Source organism: Piliocolobus tephrosceles, chromosome 21 (genome assembly GCF_002776525.5).
Source record: "Piliocolobus tephrosceles isolate RC106 chromosome 21, ASM277652v3, whole genome shotgun sequence".
Taxonomy (NCBI): domain Eukaryota; kingdom Metazoa; phylum Chordata; class Mammalia; order Primates; family Cercopithecidae; genus Piliocolobus; species Piliocolobus tephrosceles.
Window position 1 is genome coordinate 23,638,334 of NC_045454.1, and position 18,862 is coordinate 23,657,195.

Consider the following 18,862-nt stretch of genomic DNA (forward strand, 5'->3'; position numbering starts at 1 on the left):
TCAGGGGTTTTCCAGGGTTAGGCTGTGATTCAGGCATGTGCTGGGGCAGGGGAGGCAACCAACTCTTCATGCTGTAAATGGTTCCCTGTGCTAAGGGCTCCAAGAGAGATTTTCCTGGTCTTGTTCTCAAATTCTCCAGGTGCCCCCTCTTCAGGGCCTCCAACCCCCTGGGTGCCGCAGAGCTGACCACAGGGATGAACCCAATTCCTGACTTAGGATCCTAATGAGGCCTGGCGTGGTGGTTCATGCCTATTATCCCAGCACTTTGGGAGGCCGAGGAGGGTGGATCACCTGAGGTCAGGAGTTCGAGACCAGCCTGGCCAACATGGCGAAACCCCATCTCTACTGAAAATACAAAAATTAGCCGGGAGTGGTGTTGGGTGCCTATAGTCCCAGCTACTCGGAGGGCTGAGGTAAGAGAATTGCTTGGAGCCAGGAGGCAGAGGTTGCAGTGAGCCGAGATTGCACCATTGCACTCCAGTCTGGGCCACAAGAGCGAGACTCCATCTCAAAAAAAAAATTAAAAAAAAAAATCCTACCGAGGGCTGGTGGAAACACAGTCCCCCCTCTGCCCTACGTGGTGCTGTCGTGCTGTCTCCCCTTCCATCCAGCATGCGTTTACTGAGCACCACCACTGGCCACACCCCATACAGCACCTGGGAATCCAAGGAAGACTGGGTGAGCATGGGGCAGAAGACTCATTGGTGCAGCAAGATGAGCTTGTGCATGTGAGTGAGCAAATGGGAGGTGGGGGTGGGGCACCAAGCCGAAAGGTGAATGCGGCCCCTCCTGCTTGGCTCTACGGTGAGGGAAACAATGGAAGGGACAGATAGGAATCCCTGGTGGATGAGACAGGAGGAGTGTGCCGGTGAACTGCAGCCTGGAGGTGTGGAGGAACACACCGCCCAAGTTCCTAGATACAGCCAGGGCAGGATTTGAGGCTGGGGAGGAGAGGACACGAGGCTGGTGCCAGATGGAAGCTTGGCAGGGAGGCCTGAGACAAAGCGATTAAATGTATCTGGAGGATGAGGGACTAAGGCATGTATGTACAAAAGGTCACTGCCATTCCTGGGATGGTGGGGAAGAGGGGCTGGAACTGAGAACATCCTGGAGGATTAGAGAGAAATGGGTCTTTCCCAGACGAGAAGACTCAATATTGTAAAGATTCAAGTTCTCTCCAATTTATCTGTGTGTGTGTGTGTGTGGTTTTAATGGAGTCTCACTCTGTTGCCCAGGCTGGAGTGCAGTGGCGCTATCTCAACTCACTGCAACTTGCGCCTCCCAGGTTCAAGCGATTCTCCTGCCTCAGCCTCCCAAGTAGCTGGGATTACAGGCACCTGCCACCACATCCGGCTAATTTGTGTATTTTTAGTAGAGATGGGGTTTTCATCACAACAAAATTAATGGCATTTTTTTTCCTCCTGACCCCAGAGAAGGGAGAAAATGGGCAACTCCCCAACTCCCACTCCCTACCTGCCCCCATCCCTGCTGTGGCTTCAGCTATACCCAGGTCTCCAGACCAGGGGAGGGTAGCATAGATGCCAAGGGCAATTTTCTACTCAGATAAACCATCGTCATGAAAGTGCGTCACAAACTGGTGACACTGAAAGGAAAGTTGTTTAATTTCTAATTTGGGGTAAACAAAAAGTTAAGGTGGTTCGCATTGCAACAGTAGCAACATCCCACCAGGTGCAGTGGCTCATGCCTGTAATCCCAGCACTTTGGGAGGCGGAGGTGGATGGATCACAAGGTCAGGAGTTCAAGACCAGCCTGGCCAAGATGGTGAAACCCCGTCTCTACTAAAAATACAAAAATTAGCTGAGCACAGTGGCGGATGGCTGGGGTCGCTTGAACCCGGGTGGCAGAGGTTGCAGTGAGCCGAGATCTTGCCACTGCACTCTAGCCTGGGTGACAAAGCAAGACGCCATAAAAAAAAAAAAAAAATCACATTTTAGCAGCTACTGGAAGGATGTCTCCTGGCTCTCGAAGCCCTTTCTCCCTTCTCTGGAAATGCGCCCAAGACTTGGCCAGGCCCTGGCTGCAGCGCCTGTGATTCAGAACTGGCTGAGTGGATTTTCTCTTCCAGGAACCAGAAGTGATAAAGTTGAGTGCTTTATTCATGGCCAGTCCCACGGAGTTGAAAACCCCGAAACTCTAGCCTCCAGGCCAGTCTAATTTTTTTCAGCATTCTCTCTGATCCAGAGAGCCAGCTTCATGGTGTTTATTGGTCTGGAGCTGCCTACCACCCATTCCTTCTTGTTGGTGCCCTGATTGACCCATGGGAATCACTACTCCCAAGTTCTCAGTCTATGAGCTGCAGGTGGAGCTGCACCCGCCCACCTGGGCAGCAGCCTGTGACCCAGGGCTTCTGCTCATGAGAACACTGCTCTCCTGTGGCCACTAGGATTGGCCCTGGGGTGGGCATGTGCCTCTGGCCACATAGTCAGGCCTCATGAAGACTAATCCCAGGGGTTTTTGTTTTGTTTTGTTTTGTTTGAGATGGAGTCTCACTCTGTCACCCAGGCTGGAGTGCAATGGCGTGATCTCAGCTCACTGCAACCTCTGCCTCCTGAGTTCAAGCGATTCTTCTGCCTCAGCCTCCCGAGTAGCTGGGGCTACAGGTGCCCACCACCATGCCTGGCTAATTTTTGTATTTTTTTTTTTAAGTAAAACCGGGTTTTGCCATGTTGGCCAGACTGATTTCGAACTCCTGACCTCAGATGATCCACCCATCTCGGCCTCCCAAAGTGCTGGGATTAAAGGTGTAAGCCACTGCACCCGGCCCTAGCCTAGGGCTTTTGTCTGAGCAACTTGGAGTAATCGTCTGCCATGTCCAAGTGGACCCGCACTTGGACAGGTGTAAGCAACTACTCTGCCACCATGAAGAGCCTAGGAAAGTCATCCACAGAGTCAGCCAGAGCCCAGAGACTGTGCCTGAATCCAGCCCCACCTGAGTCCCGCCTGCCCTGGATGGGGGTCTACTCAACCCAGGTGGATCAGTTGTTCTGCTCCTTGGCACCCCAAGAAACCTCCCCACAAACAGCATCTTTCCAGTAAACCCACCTGCACTCTTCTGGCTTAAGTCAATCAAAAGCAGTTTCTGTTGCTCAGCAGAAGAGCTGGCTCCAGAAGCCAAAAGGATAAGAACAGGGAGACCCAGCTCTAGGAGAGCCACAGGTCTGGGGTTGTGACCAGTTCAGGGATGGATAAACCCAGCATTGGCCTTTTGAGGTGGGGACGGGAAGTGGAATCTCTTAAGCTGGATCCAAGGATGAGTCTGGGCATAGAAGATTTGGGGGTCACGTGGCTTGAGCTGGGCCTTGGTGGCATTTGGGTGGGGGAAGAAGTACAGGTGTGGGAAACCAAGCAGGCAGGACTGAGTGAGTCCAGAGGCCTGGGCTGAGCAGAAGTGGACACGGTCTGGCAAGCAGGCTGGGGAGGTTGGTTTTGACATCAAGAAAATAGGACGTCCCTGCAGTATGATTTACCCCGGATGGTGGATCATTGATTTAGGGTTTCTGACAGGTGTGCTATTCTGAAACTTGACAGAGAGAAACATTAAGTCCAGGAGTTCCCATTTTGCATTAAGCAATCGCATTTCTCTCCGCCTGGTCAATTCTACAGCCAAAGCACTTTTGTCCCCTGGAGGGAGTTAGGATGGATTTGAATTAACCAGGAAGTTCTTTGATTGCTATTTTAGAACTTCTCTCTGCTACCTGGCCTGACATAATAATTACCCGCCTGTGATTTATCTCAGGCCGATTATGAGTGATGATAGGGTTTGGGGTGATAATTGAGTGTATCCAACACCCTACCTCCTCCCTTGTGATTCAAGCTGAATCAGCCGTCATTGTCCCTCTGGGACACTTGTGTGCACTGCTGCTGCACCAAGAGAGGATTATGGAATGAGACCGGCATTTGGCAGAAACTTTCCACTGCGGCCAGCCCTGTGGGAATCTCTCCAGTTGGGCCACTTGTAAGTCATCCTTTGGACTGTGACTCACAACCCCAAAGCCAAACCTGACCTCTGTCCTTCACCACATAGTTACTGGGCTCCAACTGTGTGTCCAGCACTGATCTGGGAGGACCTCAGTGAACAAAACAGAAAGGGCCCTGTCCTTGGAGGTCTGTGGAGGGAGAGTGGAGGGGCACAGTATACATGGACACATAGCACATGGACAGAAAGGGTAACTTTTTTTTTTTTTGAGATGGACTCGCTTTGTTGCCCACGATGCTGACTACAACCTCCGCTTCCCGGGTTCAAGTGATTCTACCGCCTCAGCCTCCTGAGTAGCTGGGATTACAGGTGCCCGCCGACAGCCTGGCTAACTTTTGTATTTTTAGTAGAGATGGGGTTTCACATGTCGGCCAGGCTGGTCTTGAACTCCTGACTTCAAGTGATCCACTAGCCTCAGTCTCCCAACATGCTGGGATTACAGGTGCACTGGACATTTTTAAAGCCTTCCGGAAAAAGCTAGCTTTTATGGCAGTGGACCAGTGCAGTTGCACAGGGCTCTGTGCTCAGAAGGAAGTTTACTGCACTAGAGGTTACTGCTCTGCAATTGCTGTCTTGACATCCTTAATAATGTTTTACCTTTGAACTCGTGCATTGTGAGTGAAGTCCCCTGGGACAATGGAGCATGAGCTGGTTGCTTGGAACCCCTGCCCCTCACTCCCTCCCCACATTTCAGGATGGGCTCTCGGCCACCTATTCCCCCTCATCCACTCAGTGACTGCTGTCCCCCTGCACTCGCCACATACTCCCTCCCGCTGTGGGGCCTGAGGACAGGTGCTGGGAGGGCCGGGGTTGGGCACCCACTCTCTGTGCACTGAGTGTCAGTGTAGGGCCCCAGGACTTGTGAGGGTCTGCATTCAACCCCTAAGTATCCTCATGTCTAAGGGAGGGAAGAGGTGAATAGCAAATAAAAAAAACCCAGGGTTTTTTGGGCAGGAGGCTTGAGTGGTGTGGAAATGCTGAGGATCACCTCTGTGTTGATAGACAGATGGCCTGGGTGATCCCAGACAGACAGGGGACCTGGAAAAAGTGGGAAACTCCGTGGACTATTGGAGAATCCCTGCCAGAATTGAAGCTGCCACATCGAAGTGGCTTCTCTACCCAAGAATTTCCTGAGATTTGGAAAGACTGAGGCATGACATGGGCCGTCCCTATTCATGTTTCCCAGGGACAGGAGCTTTGGCCAAGGCTCAACAGGGACTTGGGCACTCTGTCAGGCCACCTTGTCACCGTCCCTGGAGGATGGAAGGGGAACATGTCCCAGAGTCCTGCCCAGCAGTAGCAAAGGGCATCTTAGCAGCCAAGAGTCACTCTGGGGCTGACAGGAGCATGGCATTGGGATCAGATGCCCCCATGCCAGCCTGGCTCTGCCATGTGCCAGCCGTGTGCCTTTGGGAGGGTCATTGACATTTCGGGGCACCAGCGTCTGTACCTATGAAATGGATCATGAGGCTGCCATGAAGGTGCTCAGGCCTCCCTTCTGGAATTGCTGTTGAGGTGCAAGGAGCTGTCCAGCTGAATGAAGCCAGCCGCCTCCTAGGCATTTGTCAGCCAGCGACTGTGCACGGCAGGGGGCCCAGGACCCGGCCATTTGTGCCTAACCTGGACTCCTCTTGTGGGAACTTTCTGCTGCGGAGCTCCCCGGTAGGTTGGCTGAAACTTTGTGAGCTCTCATTAGTGTCTCGGGCTCTCCCTGCCCAATCACTTCCTCCCTTGTTGTCTTCCATATAGACTTTACCCCTAATAAAACTGTTGCATCTCCAGCCCCATCTCAGCACCTGCTTCCTGGAGGCCCCGACTGACACAGATGACCATATATCTTCCTCTGGGAGCTGTAGCGAGGAAGAAACAAGATACCATAAATGAGGATGCTGGGCTGGGATGGACAACTCCAGGGGGCGCCGCCTGGAGCTGCACCTCACACTTGTCCAGATGCCTTTCGGGGGTCCCAGGCTGTGTGAGCTGAGTTGGAATCTGAGCCACAGCACTTCCTTTCTCCTGTATCAGAGACTATGATGTCCCAGTGCCAGGAATTCCACGAACAAGGGTATGCACATGTGTCCCCAGCAGCAACCGGCCTCGGCTCCAGGTTCGCCCAGCCTTGGCCATGCAGGGTCTTGCTTTGTAGAGAGACTAGTGCATGCTCAGACGCACCTGCCAGCAGCTGGACATCCAGAAGCCAGGAACTCCTAAAGAAAGGTATCCTTTGAATGCTATCACAGGTTCCCTGTACACACAGGAGCCTTGCCCCCTGCACACCCATTTGCTGAGGGAGCCCACTGCCCTCAAGCCGTGAACCCTGGGACCTGGCTGCGCTGGAGATGGGTGGTTGGATGGGGGAGCCTGGCTTGTTGGCACTGATGGTCTGTTGGTGCACCAGGCCATAGGATACGGAGTGGTGCATGAGTGAGTGTATTTCTGAACCAAGTAGTCGAAGACCTAGACTCTGCCCAGATTCTGCCACCAGCTTCCTGTGTAAACTTAGGAAAGACATCATTAGTTCAGCTTGGCCTTGGCACATTTACCCATAAAATGGGTGTAATGCCGTCTCAGTTCCAGGGTTCTCAGAGCTGGATGTGGGCTGGGGGGTAGCAGCTCCTGGGCTGGGACTGGACCTCAGGGTGGTTGGACATAGTAGTCACATACCTCAAGTTTCCACCAGCCTGCAAGGGAGTAAAAGGAAAGAACAAAGAATTGGCCAGGTGTGGTGGCTGACACCTGTAATCCCAGCACTTTGGGAGGCCGAGGCGGGCGAATCACGAGGTCAGGAGTTTGAGACCAGCCTGGCCAACATAGTGAAACCCTGACTCTACTAAAACTACAAAAAATTAGCTGGGTGTAGTGGCAGGCACCTGTAATCCCAGCTACTCGGAAGGATGAGGCAGGAGAATAGCTTGAACCTGGGAGGCGGAGGTTGCAGTGAGCTGAGATCTCACCACTGCACTCCAGCCCAGGAGACAGAGTGAGACTCCGTGGCAAAAAAAAAAAAAAGGTTGGGCGCAGTGGCTCAGCCTGTAATCCCAGCACTTTGGGAGGCTGAGGCGGGTGGATTACGAGGTCAAGAGATCGAGACAATCCTAACACGGTGAAACCCCGTCTCTACTAAAAATACAAAAAATTAGCCGGGCGTGGTGGGACGCACCCGTAGTCCCAAATACTTGGGAGGCTGAGGCAGGAGAATCTTTTGAACCTGGGAGGCGGAGGTTGCAGTGAGCCAAGATCGTGCCACTGCACTCCAGCCTGGGCAACAGAGTGAGACTCCGTCTCGGAAAAAATAAAAAAAGAAAAGAAATGAAAAAGAAAAGAAAAAAGAAAAAGAAAGAAAGAACAAAGAATAATCTATAACTTTCTGGCTGTAGGAACGAGAGAGTTGGTGGTTGCAGCATTTATCAATATGGCAGCAAAATCAGGAATCCAGGTTGGGACACTGCAGAAACTGCAGTGCTCTAGGTTCCTGCCCAGCCTGCCTTTCTGTACCTCGTCTTCTGATAATAGAGCCCATCTTTGCTGTGTCCTTGGGTGGGATGCAACTGACTCCGCCTCCTGGCTTCAAGGGTGGGACTTGACCCAGACCTGGCCAATGAGGTGATGTCATTCCTCCCAGACACCCTGACTGGTTCAGTGATGGGCACACAGACCCAAGTCAGCTGATGGGCATCTTCTCTGGAACTTTGGGGAACTGAGTGCTTGCCCTCTTTTCTCCAGGCTTGCAAACTGGTGTGTGGAAGGAACTTTGGGAAATGTGAGTGGCTGTTTTGGCTGCTACAGGCAGTCAGCCTGCCCGAGAATGAAGCCAATAGCACAAGAAAACAGAATCAAAAGAGGGAGGGTAGAGTCCTGAAGATACCTTTTGGACCCCTGGATCCAGCCATACCTGAAGCAAGCAAGATATTCCTTTGGACTTCTCAGTTGTATGATTCAATCAGTGCCTTTTTTTTTTCCACTCAAAAACCAATATTTGAGCACAGGGTACGTGCCTAGTACTTTATTGGGCGCTGTGAAAACAGCAGGGGTGAAAACAGACATCTTTGAGCTCTTCGGAAGCTTACAGGTTGATCAAGAGAGCATTTCCCCCAGCTATGAATCTAACGGGAGTTTGTCAGTTGGATCTTTGCAAGAAATGTGAAGGACACAACAGGTGGTGTCTGAGAGAACAGTTTTATGGGAAATGAAGAGACAATCTACACGTACACATTTTATCTACTGATGCCCAGCAGAAACCGAGGACAGAGTGTTAAGACATGATTTAGTAAAAACAGCTCTGTGTGAAAGCAGAGAAATATACTTTTTGGTGATCTGGGTAGGAACAAGGGAAACAGGGCTTGGATAATTTATTATTATTATTATTATTATTATTATTATTATTATTAAGACAGAGTCTCGCTCTCTCATTAGGCTGGAGTACATTGGCACGATCTCTGCTCACTGCAACCTCTGCCTCCCGGGTTCAAGCAATTCTCCTGCCTCAGCCTCCCGAGTAGCTGGGATTACAGGCACCTGCCACCACGCCCGGCTAATTTTTGTATTTTAGTAGAGACGGGGTTTCACCATGTTGGCCAGGCTGGTCTCAAACTCCTGACCTCATGATCTGCCCACCTCGGCCTCCCAAAGTGCTGGGATTACAAGTGTGAGCCACCGTGCCCTGCAGAACATCTTTAAATGGTTGATTTGTCCCCAGAACAGCCTCTTCTGAATGACAACTACCCTAGCTGCACTCTTGACAGAAGCCACTTAGTAGATGATTTTTTCAATGTTTACCTTTTTAGTGATAAAGATAATATGAGCACATTAGCAAACATTTGAAAAACAGAGAAAAAGAGCTCTGATAATCTTACAACCCTAATGCAACCATGGTTAAAAATGTTTTTTGAGAATAGAATGACAGCATCCCTGGCGTGGCTGATGAGCCTGTGTGATGTGTTTATTCTATTCTGGGCACTGAGAGCCCTGGCCTGGCCTCAGGGTGAAGATGAGGTGTTAGGGAGCAACTCTGAAGCCTAATTGACCAAGTTGGAAACCTGCCCTATTCAAGAACTATGTGACCTCGGGCAAGTTGCTCGGCCTCTCTGAGCTTCTGTGTCTTCATCTATAGACTGGGCATATAATGGTACCTATTTTGTTGGTACATTATGAGACTGAAAGGAGATGGAGCTGAGTAAATATTGGTCCTCTCCTCACCTTCCTGCCTTAGCCATTGCCTAAGCACAGCTGCAGACTCCTGACCCCGGCTAGTCCTCATGTTCTGATCCTCCAGTGATAGAATATGCATGGCTCAACCCTGCGCCACCAGTGGTCTGTCAGCAGGGAACGTCACCTCTGCAGTGGGGATATGACCATCTGGGCAATTCAGGGGCTTCCCAGATCCCACCACATGCCCAGTTCAGGCACATCCCAAGGCACACCCAGCCACTGCTTAATCACTCCTTTCTTCAGTGTCATTCTGTGCTCTGATACATACAGGATGCCAGGCTCTGAGATGCAGACATACAGCTCCTGCTGTCAGCTCCCACTCAGAGTCCCAGAGCCAGGGCTGTGAGGAGCTGGGGAATCATATCTGCCCAGAGAGGGCACTTGCTTGGCAGAGATCACACAACAAGTCAAGGAGTGAAGCCAGGCCTTGAACCCAGGTCTCTTAACTTTACACCGAGTGTTTGTCTTTGGGGAGGAGGCCAGGATGGTGTGTCTGCCAGAAGATGGGTTGCGGGGGGTTCTCAGTTCTCCATCCCAGGCCCCTCTGCACTCCTGAGACCATCCCTGCCCAGCTCTCCTCACCTCATGGATCTGCCTTCCCACGCTAGTGATGCCAGCATCTGTGCCAGAAAGAAGGGAGGGTACCCACCGCTGAGTCCTGGTGTAGAGGATTGGATGGTGGTCCGTAAAAGATACGTCCACCTGGAACCTCAATCTTTGCAGGTGTAATGAAGTAAAGGATCTCGACGATCATCCTGGATTAGGGCAGGTGCTAAGTTCAATGATAAGTGTCCTTTTAAGGGACAGACACGAGGAAGACACAGAGGAGAACGTCATGCAAAGACAGAGGCAGGGAATGGAGTGATGCTGCCAGGGAATGCCAAAGATTGCCGGCAGCTAGAGAGACAGGAAATGCATTCTCCCTGGGAGACTCCAGGAGGAGCCCACCTTGCTGATGCCTTGATTTGGACTTCTAGCCTCCCAAACTGTTAAAGAACACACTTCCGTTGTTTAAGCCACCCAGCGCATGGTCATTCATCACAGCGGCCCTAGGAAATCAGGACACCTGGAAAGCTCACTTAGAAGCAGGGGGCTCAGCTCAGCGGGTACCACTCCCTCCTGCATGGGCTTGGCCGAGTGCAATAGCCACAGGACTTCAGATCTTCCTCTGGGAGGTGGGAATGAGGCTGTTCACATTCCACGTGTCTGTCACACAAGCGTTCAGCCACTGCTAAATGATGTTGGAGGGACACAAAGCCAGATGCTAGTTAAAGCTGGTAGAGACACCGGGCATGATGGCTCCCAGTCATCCCAAGCACTGGGATGTCTGTCATCCCAGTGCTTTGGGAGGCTGAGGCCAGGAGTTCGAGACCAGCCTGGCCAACAAACAGAGACCTCAACTGCAAAAAATAAAAAAAAATTAGCCAGATATGGTGACACATGCCTGTAGTCCCAGGTACTTGGGAGGCTGAGGTGGGAGGATCACTTGAGCCCAGGAGGGTGAGGCTGCAGTAAGCTGAGATCATGCCACTGCACTTCAGCCTCCAGAGTAAGACCCTGACTCAAAAACAAAAAAAAAGAGAGATGGTAAAGACGGATGCTATTCAGCCAGTAACTACTGCAGTAGGATAAAGACTTTACTGTAGAACTCAGCTCAACTCTAACTCAGGTAGAGGTGACTGGACGTTTTAAAGGGAAAAGGGGGTGGAGGTGGAACCAGTGGGGGTTTGTGCAGAGTCAGGGAGGTGAAATAAGAAGTGGGTAGGGGCTGGGCATGGTGGCTCAAGCCTGTGATTCCAGCACTTTGGGAGGCCAAGGCAGGTGGATCACTTGAGTTCAGGAGTTCGAGACCAGCCTGACCAATATGGTGAAACCCCATCTCTACTAAAAATACAAAAATTAGCTGGGCGTGGTGGTGTGTGCCCATAATCCCAGCTACTTAGGAGGCTGAGGCACAAGAATCACTCAAACCCGGTAGGCAGAGGTTGCAGTGAGCCAACATCATGCCACTGCACTCCAGCCTGAGTGACAGAGCAAGACTCCATGTAAAAAAAAAAAAAAAAAAAAAAAAAAAAACGGGAAAATTGGGGAGGAGAAGTTGATCACTGGGGTCAAGTCATCTGAGTTTGCTAACCGGTGCTTATTGAAATTTGGGTCCTATCTTCAGATGCTGGCAGGAACAGACAGTAAATGTTTCTGGCAGCCTTGAATTCTCCTTGAGTGGGGGCTGGGTCTTCCCAAGGATACAGCCTTCAGCTGATAGACCCCAGGCTAGAGTTGCTCCAAGTCTCTTGGTGTGCGTTGGTGGGTGCAGGGGTGCTGGTGGATGGAAATAGGCTAAGACTCTGCAGTTCCTTTTTTGTTTTTGTTTTTGAGAGAGTCTCACTCTGTCGCCCAGGCTGGCATGCCGTGGCAGGCGTGATCTCAGCCCACTGCAACCTCCGCTTTCTGGGTTCAAGCAATTCTTCCGCCTCAGCCTCCCAAGTAGCTGGAACTACAGGCTCACAGCTCTACACCCAGATAATTTTTGTATTTTTAGTAAAGAAGGGGTTTTGCCATGTTGGCCAGGCTGGTCTCGAACTCCTGACCTCAAGTGATCTGCCCGCCTCGGCCTCCCAAAGTGCTGGAATTACAGGTGTGGGCGACCGCGCCCCGCTGAATCAGCAACTCTTACAGGCCAAGGTTGAGCTCTCGTCAAGAAGAAGGCTCAGAGGAGCCTGAGTGTGGCTGAGGAGAGTCTTTGTCCAGGAGTGTAGTACTCCACGGCAGGCAGGTGGAGGCCGGGGTGAGCTCTGCTGTCCTGGGAGCTATCTCCCAGCAGGAACACAGAGAAGTCAAAGGGCTGCCCAGGAGAGTGTGGGGTGATGGGGATGACACAGGTGTGGGTGAGTGCATAGAGCAGGGGCAGTAGGCAGGCAGGAGGCAGGGGTGGCCAGAGAAGGAGAGAAAGGGGCCAAGTTGATATCTGAAGGAGGTGGAGCCAGAAAGTGGCAGGGAGGACCAGCGCCTGAGGCAGGGGCACAGCGTCTTGGATGTGCGGAAGCCGAGGAGCCTGGTAAGGAGAACAGAGGAAGATGGGGCTGGAGCTGACCACACGAGCCGGTCAAGTTATGCCAGTGTTTGAGGCCCCACACCCAGGAGTTAGGCTCAGGTGGGGCTGGGGATGGGATCCAGGCATAGCTAAAATGCAGCCAGGCTTGAGGCGTCACTCCGATGGCCTAAGAGTAATGCAGTGTCTTTGTAAGCAGCCAGGAGGGAGAAGATAACGTTACTTTTATTATTTAAAAAAAAATTTTTTTTTTTGAGATGAAGTCTCACTGTGTTGCCCAGGCTGGTGTGCAGTGGCACAACCTCGGCTCACTGCAACCTCCATCTCCTGGGTTCAAGCAATTCTCCTGCCTCAGCCTCCCAAGTAGCTGGGACCACAGGCACGTGCCACCACAGCTGACTAATTTTTGTATTTTCAATAGAGACAGGGTTTCGCCATGTTGGCCAGGCTGGTCTCAAACTCCTGACCTCAGGTGATCCACCCACCTTAGCCTCCCAAAGAGCTAGGATTACAGGTGTGAGCCACCAAGCCCAGCCAGATCACTTTCATTTAAAGAACGGCTGAGCAGAAGCTGGGAGGGTCTAGTTGAAAGTTCTAGTGATAACCAGGGTGGGAGAAGAGGGGGCCTGGCCAGGGCAGGGAGACTAGAGCTGGGTGAGGGGAGGGATTGGATTCCATAAATATTTAGGAGAAGGACAGGCAGCATTTGGTGATGACTGGGATGTGCCTTTGAAAGTGGACAACACCCAATCTCTGATGTAGACAGCTGGCCTTGTGGATGCTGAGATGGAGAATACCAAGGCATTGAGCAGGGTGGTGGGTAAGCTGTGCCTGTTTAAGGCTTTGTCTTGCCTGGTAATATGGTTTGGCTGTGTCCCCACCCAAATCTCATCTTGAATTGTAACTCCCACAATTCCCATGTGTTGTGGGAGGAAACTGTGGGAGGTAATTGAATTATGGGGACAGGTCTTCCTGCACTGTTCTCTTGATGGTAAATGAGTCCCATGAGATCTGATGGTTTTGAAAAGGGGAGTTTCCGGGCCTAAGCTCTCTTCTCTTCCCTGCCGCCATGTGAGACGTGCCTTTCATCTTCCACCATGATTGTGAGGCCTCCCCAGCCATGTGGAACTGTGAGTCCAATAAACCTCTTTCTTTTGTAGGTTGCCCAGTCTCAGTTATGTCTTTATCAGCGGTGTGAAAACAGATTAATATACCTGGAAATAACTGAGAGGGGCCATGGGCGATACAGAAATGGAGCCAGGGAAGACTCTGAGCTGGAACTAAGGCTGCTGGAGTTGCCTGCACCTGATGGGCAGTTGGAAAAGACAGGGTCTTCCCAAGGGATGGGTTGAGTCTCAGCAGCTGGAGAAGGACTGACCAGAGGGGCAAAGTCAGGAGAGTGAGGGCACCTGGGAGGCAAGGAAGAGACAGTTTCAAAACTAGGGAGTGAGGCCAGGGAAAGGGGCTCATGCCTCTAATCCCAGCAATTTAGGAGGCTGAGGTAGAAGGATCACTTGAGGCCAAGGCCAGTGTGGGCAGCAGGAGGAGACAGGTCCCTTCAACCCTCAGCTTCAGTGTCATCTCTACCCTCTCTAGAATCCCTTTGTCATCCTGGTCTGTTTCCTCCTTGGCTCCTTTTACCATCTGAAATGGCCTATGAACGGGGTGCAATGGCGCATGACTGTAATCCCAGCACTTGGGGAGGCCAAGGTGGGAGGGTGGTTTGAGGCCAGAAGTTTAAGACCAGCCCAGGGAACATAGCAAGGCCACCATCTCTACAAAACAAACAAAATTGATCATGCCACTGCACTTCAGCTCTAGCCTGGATGACAGAGGGAGATTCCGTACCCCGCCCCCCCCACACACAAAATAGAATAAGAAGTGGCCCCCAGAGCCCTAAAATCCCGACTGTCCCAGCAGGACAAGGCTGAAAGATGTTCAGTGGATTCTGAGGGACAAAGAGGTGGGCTGGGCTGGGCTGGGCTGCTTCTCTTCCTGCCCCCGTCTCCCAGCCCCCAAGTGGACGTTTTCTCCTTCCCTGGAGTCTGGTGCGGTCCAGGTGTGAGAGTAAAAGGAAGCTTTGGGGGAGCAGTGGGGGGAACTCCCTGACAGGATGTAAATGTCCAACTGCCTTTCAAAATGGAAGCCTCCAACCTGGCCAGCATGGTGAAACACCGTCTCTACTAAAAATAAAAAAATTAGCCGGGCATGGTGGCGAATGCCTGTAATCCCAGCTACTCAGGAGGCTGAGGCAGGAGAATCGCTTGAACCTGGGAGACAGAGGTTGCAGTGAGCCAAGATCACATAACTGCACTCCAGTCTGGGTGACAGAGCACGAATCTGTCTCAAAAAAAAGAAAGAAAAGAAAAAAGAAAGAAAGAAAGAGAGAAAGAGAGGAAGGGAGGAAGGGAGGAAGGGAGGAAGGGAAAGGGAAAGGAAGGGAGGGGAGGGGAGGGAACAGGTTACATTTTCTTCTTTCCTGCCTTGGAAAGAGCGAATACAAATGTTTCTCTCATCTCCCCTGTCCTCCTGGAGGGCAGCTAGATTAATTGTGACAGCTTTTCTTAAGAAAAGCTTTTCTTAAGCTACACACTGAAAAGTACATAGCTGTAAGCACACAGCTTCTTACATTTTCACAAACCAAATATGCCCCTGTAACCACCTAGAAGAGTTAAACGTGCCATCCCTGACCCCAGAAGTCTCTCCTGTGTCCCTTTCCGTTCACTGCTCGCCAGGGAGCCATGATTCTGACTTCCCATAGTTTAGTTTTTCCTGTGTTCTCTTTTTCTTTTTTTGAGATGAAGTCTCGCTCTGTGGCCCAGGCTGGAGTGCAGTGGCAAAATCTCTGCTCACCACAACCTCTGCCTCCTGGGTTCAAGCGCTTCTCCTGCCTCAATCTCCCGAGTAGCTGGGATTACAGGTATGTGCCACCACGCCTGGCTAGTTTTTTGTATTTTTAGTAGAGATGGGGTTTCACCATAGTGGCCAGGCTGGTCTCAAACTCTTGACCTCTTGATCCACCTGTCTCGGCCTCCCAAAGTGTTGGGATTACAGGCGTGAGCCACCGCGCCTGGCTCCTGTGTTCTTCTTAACTTTAAATAAATGGGGTCATACAACATGGATTCTTTTGTGTCTAGCTGATCTCACTCAGCGTCGTGCTTCTGACATCCATCCTCTTTGTGATGTGAATTTCGCTGGAAGAAAACACCACTTTATTCACCCAGTCTACTGTGGATGGGCATTCGGGCAGTTTCCAGTTTGGGGGTATGTTGAATAGTGCAGCTATGAACCACCTCTCGCCTGTGTCTGCCAGCAGACGTCGGCTCACATTTCTGCTGAGCGTACACCCAGGAGTGGAGTTTCTGGGTCAAAGAAGAGCACTGTTTTAAGGTTGCAAATGAATGGTTTCCTTTCCAGGTTTCATGAGTCATCTGGGCTGACTGTGAAGACTGAGACAAGATCTGGACTGAGCGATGAAGGGACAAAAAGGACGAGGGGGCGGGACCCATGGGGAGCCTTTAGGAAGCAGGCGCAAGGTGGAGGGATGGGGACCAAGGGGGAGCTGTCACACAGAGGGTGGGAAGAGAGGAGGCCATGCCCAGGGGCTCCCCCTGCCTTCCCTCGCCTGCCCCCAGCACCTACTGTCTCTGTTGGGGAGGACTCTGTCTTGCAGCTTTCTTGGTGCTGGCTTCCAGCAGAACCAACCAGGGAGCTGTCAAAAATCCCAGTATTCCCCATGAAAACTCCGAGGGAGTTTCCACACCTCCCTGTTCCTTGAAATTATGATTTACTTGGTCTGGGGTAAAGCTCAGGCACTAACAGCTTTTATTTTATTGTTTTATTTTAAACATTTTTAGAGACGGGGGTCTCACCTTGTTGCCCAGGCTGGTCTCAAACTCCTGTCCTCAAGCCATCCTCCTCCTGTGGCCTCCCAAAGTACTGGGATTACAGGTGCGAACCACTGTGCCTCGCCTACTAGCAGCTTTTAAAGATTCTCCAAGGGGTCAGGTGCTGTGGCTCGAGTCTATAATCCTAGCACTTTGGGAGGCTGAGGCAGGAGGATAGCTTGAGCCTGGTAGTTTGAGACCAGCCTGGGCAACATAGTGAGACTCCCGTCTCTACAAAAAAATAAAATAATTGGTTGGACATGGTGGCATATGCCTGTAGTCCTAGCTACTTGGGAGGCTGAGGCAGAAGGATAGCTTGAGCCCTGGACTTCAAGGCTGCAGTGAGCCATGATTGCACCACTGCACTCCAGCCTGGACAACAGAGCAAGACCCCATCTCCAAAACTAACTAACTAACTAACTAACTAACTAACTAACTAACTAACTAAAGACACTCCAGCAGGTTCTATTAGAAGCTAGGGCAGAGGACCACTGGGTCCTCACGTGGTAGTGGTTCCTCTGGATCTCAGTTGGTCTCCAAGAGCCTAACTGCCCAGCGTAGACCACCTACCCACCCACCGGCAAATGTCATGCCAGGATGAGTTCTCGACCTCAACCAGTAAAAATGAATGCAGACAAATGTATACAGAAAAGGACCCCACCAGAAGGATGTTGGGCAGTTCTCAGAACCTGCGAGGTCCTGGGCTGGGGAAGGAACTCCGCCTGGGCTGAGCTCTTCTGTGGGCAACTGGCTCTGCCCTTGCAGCCACCACAGCTGCCCTGGCCCCTGGCTCTGCTTCTTGCTCTGCTGCAGCCACGATGAATCTTTTCTGGCTGAGCTGAGCCCTGGGCAGGGGCATGGGCCTGGCCGTGCTTGGGCCTGCACCCCAGCTGCCCGCCAAGAGAAAGGCAGCCACCACGACAGTGCCCGCAGTTTCTCGACCCGCCACTCTGGCAGAGTGGGAGGAGGTTGTGAACACCCTGCGCCTGTTCGGGAAGGGGCCATCCTGGACAGGATGGAGACCCCCGAGTGCCCGATGCTCACTAACTCCCCACCATAAACCCTCCTCACCTTCTCTTCAGGGGCCCAGATATGCAGCCAGCACTGGAGCCCCAGAAACACCAGTGAGTTCTCAGAAGGATGGAGGCTGACCCAGGGATGTCCTTGGTCCCTTCCCTGAACTGTCCTCCTCACAGTCCATTGAATGTCAGAACCCGGGGCTTGGGTTCTGGGACCAGGCTTGGGATTTGGGATGTAATAGGGGTCAAGGTCAGGATTTGGGACAGCTCTTCTCACCCAACATGACCCAGTGGGATGACCTCCCCTGGGCCATCCAGAAGGAGGGTGGGATTTGTCGGGCCCCCAGCGAGACCCCAGCAAGTCCCCTGGGTGCCCAGCCTCAGGGTCTCTGGGAGCAGGGGATGAGGCTGGCAGACCTGTGGGTCTGTCCTGGAGCAGCTTCCCTACCACCCTCCCCTAGATGGCTGGGCCCTTCCCCTCCCTCCCCTCCCCCTCACTTCGGGGCTCAGGTGCTGGAAGGAAATCTCGGAATCCATGGAAACCACACAGGAGGCTGGAAACCAGGAAGGCGGCGGGGGAGGGGGTGGGCACTGGGCGCTGCCTTGCAAGTCCTGGGAGGAGGAGGGGGATATTCCCTTCCTTGATGAGTAAAAGCCTCAAATACCATTTTCTTTCTCACTGGCAGCCACTTGGCCAAGGGATGGGTTCCCATTTCTCTCCAGAGCTGAGCAGATGAGGTGGGAGGAACTAGCAGGCCCTGGGGTGGGAAGCGAGGGGCAGGGCAGGGGGAGAGGCAGGGGGATGAGAGTCAGAGGTAGTGGTTGGTGTGGTGGAGGTGCGGCTCAGCGGTCAAGCTGGGGTTGAGCATAGCGGCTCTGGGGCCAGGAGGGGGAGGCTGGAAGATGGGGTCAGTAGCAGGAAGAGCTGGAGTTTGGACGGTGGGGTTGAAGTGAGGCCGGGGGGGGGGGCGGGGCGAGGGTGGGGAAGTGGAGCGAGGCACGCAGGGTCTGAACTCCCATCAGCCATGGCAGTCCCTGGTCCTCACAGGCCCCAAGTGCCCCCTTGGTCCCAGCCCTGGAGAGCTCTGTCTGTGATTCTTATAAATTGCAACCAGGCCTTTTCCTGCAAAACACAAAGCAACCAACCACCCCTCCCCGGACAGTTTACCGTGTGACTCTGCAACCAGAAGCCGGGACAGGACAGCAGTGGTGATGGACTGGGTAGGGGTGAGGTGGGGGTGTCTGGGAGCAGGTTCCATAGACTGCAGGACCCATGGTGTTACCAGAAAGGGGTCTGGATCCAGATCCCAAGAAAGAGTTCTTGAATCTCCCGCAAGAAAGAATTCAGGGTGAGTCCACAGAGCAAAGTGAAACAAGTTTATTAAGAAAGTAGAGGAATAAAAGAATGGCTATTCCAGGGCCGGGCATGGTGACTCACGCCTGTAATCTCAGCACTTCGGGAGGCTGAGGCAGGTGGATCACGAGGTCAGGTGATCGAGACCATCCCAGCTAACAAGGTGAAACCCCGTTTCTACTAAAAATACAAAAAAAGTAGCCGGGCTTGGGGGCAGGTGCCTGTAGTCCCAGCTGCTCAGGAGAATGGAGTGAACCTGGGAGGCGGAGATTGCAGTGAGCCGAGATCGCACCACTGCACTCCAGCCTGAGTGACAGAGCGAGACTCCGTCTCAAAAAAAAAAAAAAA